The sequence below is a fragment of the Cupressus sempervirens genome, chromosome 8, assembly GCF_028749045.1.
Source record: "Cupressus sempervirens isolate cs-2001-9-10 chromosome 8, ASM2874904v1, whole genome shotgun sequence".
NCBI classification, from domain to species: domain Eukaryota; kingdom Viridiplantae; phylum Streptophyta; class Pinopsida; order Cupressales; family Cupressaceae; genus Cupressus; species Cupressus sempervirens.
This window is the reverse complement of record NC_143125.1, coordinates 782,182,255-782,188,403: the sequence shown is the minus strand read 5'-3', so window position 1 is coordinate 782,188,403 and position 6,149 is coordinate 782,182,255.

Here is a 6,149-nt window from a genome sequence, read left to right as displayed (position 1 = left end):
AATAGAGTATTCTTAATAGTGAATCCTTTATGGGTTGACTAGTGAGTAGCCACATTCACTAGATGGTTCAATTCCATCTTTCCAGTTGCACAGTTTTGTTATGTGGTTCACAATGAGACATAAGTTATCATTGGGCGAGATAATCACACTCTTTTATTTTTCTAGAGATATATCTCTTATTGTGATGTTAGAGTTGACAAAGAATTGAGTCTTTGGGGCCTTGAGGATCTCTTTAACCCTTAGATTTTAATAAGATTTGTCTTTTTATTATGATTTTCTTTACCAACAGTTTACATTGAGTCCATACTATTGCTAAAGTAGGGGCTTAATGTATTATCTTAAAATGGAAGCACTTCCATGTTAAGGACATTTAACACTTTGAGAAGGTGGTCTGGGGTCATGTTAAGCACCTTGAATGGGTCTTTACATGGATCTAGTTTTTTTCCCCCTATTTTTCCTCTCTCTCTCTCTCTCTCTCTCTCTCTCTCTCTCTCTCTCTCTCTCTCTCTCTTTCAAGCCTATTTCTAATAATTTTCTTTATGAAACTGGGGAATTTTGCATTCTTAGTCAAGGACAACCTAAAGATTCAAGTTCAACCTTGAAATTAACCTAAGTGAAGGATATACCCTAACCTAGGGAAAGGTTGACCTTGTCCCTAACCAGAGGTCCAATTTTCAAGTTCAAGGAGTTTTGGGATATCAAGCTTCAGAAAGTTTTATTTTCTTACTTTCAAGTTAGCTATTTTGGCTTTCAAAATGGCACACTCTTAAGTTACATTTAATATAGGTCCATTTCTATGGGTTAAGGTTAATTGGGATTTAATTCTCCAATGCTAGCCTTCTCTAGAATATTGTGCACCCTAGATCTCTATATAAGGAAGCCTTCTTTCCTCATTTTGACATCCACTCACAAATAAAGAACACTTGAGAAGATATATTAGATAATTTACTTTCTATGAATCATTATCTTTCACATCCAATATTCTATGAAGTGAAGATCTACTAGCATTGAATTCATCAAGGAGGTCCATTGTTAGCCATTCAAGGATTCAATCTCTATGGAGCCCTCTTGTTGAAGATTTCTCAATCCATATTCATCCAAGTCTTTTTCTATGCAAAGATCCCTTCAAGATTGGTGTTGAAGATATAATGTCTCTAATTTTAGATAGCCTATATACATTCCTACATTTAGTTGCAGTATTCGTACTTGTGGATTCAACGATTCAAATCCTCCACAAGGATTTAAATATAAGCAAGGTGAATAGTTTCATTTACTTTGTTTATTCATATTGTAATTTCAATTATATTTCAAGGTTGATTCTAAACTAGGGTTTGACAAAGAAAAACTCTCCATCCAAACATAATAACCCTTTTTATTGTAGGTACAGATATTGGACAATAAATTGAAGTGCAAATTTGGATACCCTTTTTGTCAAACTTCTAGGATCTACAAAGAAAAATTTCATTAGAGAAGTGTAGGTCAAGGAAAACATTTTCGAGGACAATTATGCCCTAGGGTAAGATTGTGGCTCGCTATCTAGGTCAAGATCAACCTACATTCAAAAGGACAAAAATTTTCTTTTTTTTCTCTATCTCGACATTTCTAGTCTAGCGAAAGTTGCAAAATTTCCCAAAACTATACATAAACATAAAAATTAGCATTTTCCAAATTCGTCCTACTTTGAGGTTAGCATTTTTTTTTTAAATTCAAGGTCTCAAGTACATACTTTCTATAGTAGATTATGGGATTTCTTCATTTCTTCATATTCTCAATTGATTGATTCATTTGTGCATTGATCATTTCCTTGTGGTTAATCAATTTGGGTTAAGGATAGGTCCTATATTCCCCTTGACACACATTTCTTTCTATCATCCACATTTTCCTCTATTCATTTAGGTAAACATCATTCTCTTCCTATTTAGTTATATTTTCTTGTAATTGTTATTTATATTCGTGCTTAATCCTAACAAGTTGTATCAAAGACAATTTTTGTCATATATTTATCTAGCTATCCTCTATAGGTAGGTCTTATGATTGAGTGGGAGTCTCATCTTTGAGAGGGAGTGATGGAAGACAAGAGTAAGCTAAATGTTGAAGAGTCTAATGGGAAAAAAAATTCAATTATAGAATATGAAAATGAAGGAAAATCATTATTAGAAGGCTTTATGGTGTTCATTACAAGGAAAATCCAAGAAGTTGGCTGCTATGACATATAGAACTGAAAAATTCTAGATCAAAAGGCACCTGGAAGTATTTATTTATGCCTAGTGCAATCAATGACATTTAATTTTATGAAAGCTAGCGTGACCCAAATTTGATGCAAACCCTGGTGAAACTATATGAAAAGCCCTTTAGGTTCAAATAATTTATTTCTAATCAAGCTTTTACTTAATATAAAGAATCTAGAAGGCAGGTGTGTTGCTGATAATTTCAATGAGTTTAATATGTTTATTAGTTAGTTATCTTTTTTAAATATCAATTTTGATGACAAAATTAGGGCTCTTGTGATTCGGGGCTACCAAAGAAAATCCTTGGTATAAAAATTTGTAGAGATATGAAGAATGGAAAATTGACACTATCTTATATTGATTATATTGAGAAGGTGTTGCAATATTTCTCTATAGAGAATTCCCCAGTTGTCAAAACACCTTTACCTAATCATTTAAAATTAACTAAGGGGATATCTCCCAAGCCACAAAAAGACAAGGCTAAGATGTCTAATGTATCTTATGCATCAATTGAAGGAAGCATGATGTATACCATTGTATGTACTAGGCTAGATATTGCACATGTTGTGGGAGTTGTTAGCATGTATATGAGTCATCCTAGAATTGAGAAATAGAATGTAGTTAAATGGATTCTTAGGAATTTGAGAGGAATATCGATTAAGTGTTTATATTTTGGGGGCTCTACTACTAATGTATAGGGATACGTTGAATTTGATTTGGAAAGGGTTTCTATCTCTAAGCATATGTTTCCTATTAGTGTCCAAACACTTAATCATTTAGTAGGGAAGGATGAATGGTCATCACTACAACCAAGTTATACAGTGAAGGTTTAACATATATAAGTGTAGAGCTATAATTTATATGCTTAAGGAACACAATGTTAGAAAGAAAGCATTCAAACACATAAAATTAAGCCACACTTATGATAAGACAAAGAAAAAAACTTAAGGAATGCAAACCAAAAGGAGGAAACACTCCATGCTTCCTTGATTTTGTAGATGTTTCCTTTGATGTGGATGAATGCTCAATTGCTTACTCAATTACTTCAATTTTGGTGATGGATAATGGAAAATTGGTAGCTTTGTGAGCTCTCAATTTGGCATTATAAGGGTATGGTTGATGGCTTTGTTTCTCAAAATGGCATTATAACTTTACTTGATGGATTGTGATGAAATGGCTTGGGAGGGGATTCAATTTATAGGCAAGAGGCTTGAGGGATGGAGGGCTAAGATGCAAGGATGGCAAGATGGTGAGGGAGGGCTAGGATTGCATGAGAGGAGAGCACATGGATTGTTCTTGTTTAGCACCAATCAAGGAGTGACACATGTTGCAAGGTCATTGGGTGGAGGAAAGGGCAAGGATGAGTCAACAAAGGAGGCTCAAGGCCTTAAATGGCCCTCATAATGGCTTGTAAGAGCTTTTAACAACATGTAAGAGCATTGAAGGCTTTGTGGTTGGGATAAAGTTTTATGGTTGGGATATTTTGAGGGAGGAGACTTTGGTTTGGTTTAGGAAAGTCTTAAGCTTACTTAGGGAATGTGACAAGGTTAGGGGAGGGGGGGGATTAGGCTTGTGTTAGGATTAGATTAAGGATGTTAGAGATGTACAAGTGGATGGCATTCATGAGGGTGGCTGAGTTAGTGGCTAAGCTAGGTTAGTATGGGTGGATAGGGTGGATTAGGCTAAATGAAGGATTAAGGATAGGTTAGGGGCTATTAGATTTGAGGGATAGATTTATTAAATAGATTTATTTAATAAATGAGGGTTTTGGAATTAGATAGGAGAATAGGATTAATTGATAAATAATGGGTTATTTGATTTATCAATTTAGGACTATAGATAATTAATTAAATTAATCAACTAGGGGATGGCAAAGGATTAATTAAATAGGAATTTAATTAATAATGCCTTTAGAGATAGCTAAATAGGATTACCAAAGCAGTGTAATCAGATTTAGGTATCTACAATAAGGACTTGTTTATTTTGCATTACATGTTAATAAAGTTAGCATTTTTAGAGCATCCTAGTTGAGGTCAAGTGTATATGTAAGTTGATATATTATACTAGAGACTGAGTAAACTAAAAGATAGATTTCTATGAGAAAACAAAAAAGAACATGTATATAGAAGTCGAGTGCCAGTATGAATGTTAACAATGACTGAGTGTTAGCAGATTTAGATTTTAAGTAGACTAGCTTTGTCATATGAGTTTTGAATCACACAAACAACTATGTACATTATTTTGGTCAACTTCCATATGATTTAATATTTGTAGAGATAGTTAAGATTGGAAATACACATTATTTTAGAGGGAAATGATCCCAAGGAATACAAGACAAGAAATCAAAAATGAGAAAGAAATGAAAAAAAAGATGAACTGTAAACCATTGATTTAGATCTAGAACTTGTAAAGAACATCTATTCAAGGAGGATTGTAACCCTAGAATTGGTGTGTATTATTAGAGGAAAAGGAGGAAAATATAGAGATATGGATTGCACAGATGAGTGAAAGTGTGAGTACACAAGTAAAGAAGTAGACAAGGAAAGAACAAAGCAAGATACACAAAGTCTAGAATTAGATTAGGCAAGGGAGATAGAAGCAGTAAAGGACTAAAAGGAGATATTAGATTGAGAAAATAGATTAAGAAATTTTATAGAGGAGATACAAAATAAAATTATAGAGAAAAGATGAGATGAGGTACTAAATTAGTTTTTAACAAGATTGAGTTAGGAGAAATCTCTTAACCAAGTGATCCTATTAGGTCTATGTAAATCCTCTAAAAGAGTCCTTACTTAATTGTAAATGTGAAATTATTTAACAAGGTAATACCTAAGAGCCCTAAATTTTTAATAGGGTAGACCCTTCATAGGGTAGACATTTTAACCTTAACATGTTAGCTTTATTATTGTAATTATGAAGATTTAATCATTTCATCACCACCATAGTTTTTCCTTCACATTGAAGTGCTTCTGGGAAAATAAATCATTTCTATTATGTGTTGAATCCTTCATGGTTATGTTTTTAGCATTATAGTTCTATGTTATAGTTAAGATATGAGATGGTTTAATTATGAATTTAGTAATTTGGTTTTGTAAGTAAAAGGTAAAGATCCTGATTCACACCCAACCCCCCTTAGTATCTTGTTTCCCAATTATACTTCCAATAATTGTTATCATAGGTTTGTTCTCTTGGAAGGAGCCTAACAACTTAAGATCATCATATGTTGGAGATGGAGGAATACAAATTGGGATTAAAATACACCTGAGAAACAAACACATGCACCAAGAAAAGGTAATTCCTACAATTTGGATTACAATACATGGTATAATTGTCACTATTGTGGAGAGTAAGTTCACATCCCAAAGAATTTCATTAAAACACACTTAAGAGGAAATTACAAAAAGTGGTTGAATGCAAAAATAGTATGTTTTAGTTGTCTCAAAGTTGTAGATATTAGTAAAAGCTATAGAACTAGAGCACCAACACCAAGCAATAGAAAAGAGAAAGTTGAGGAAAAGAAAACATGGAAAGAAGTAGTGAAAGCTAGGAGAAGTAGAGAAAACACATAATAGATCACCCAATATAATGGATCAAGTAATCAAACCACAAATAACTCAATGAAGAAGATATATAGGAAATATAAATTTAATGATATATCTTATATCAGTTTGTAACATAGATCTACTAAAAGTTCATATTTTAATAAGTAAAGATCCATCAAGAACATATCCGTAGGAAAGAAATTAAAAGAGAATCATTTTCTATATTGAGTACTCAACATAAATGATATAGTCTACATTGACTAAGTGATCAAAAGAGTTGATGTTAATTACCAAATGAATTATTATTGGCTAAGTAAGGTAACAGTAGTTGAGTATTTACAAACAAGTATGGAGATTAAGCTAGTTTTCATACACCTAC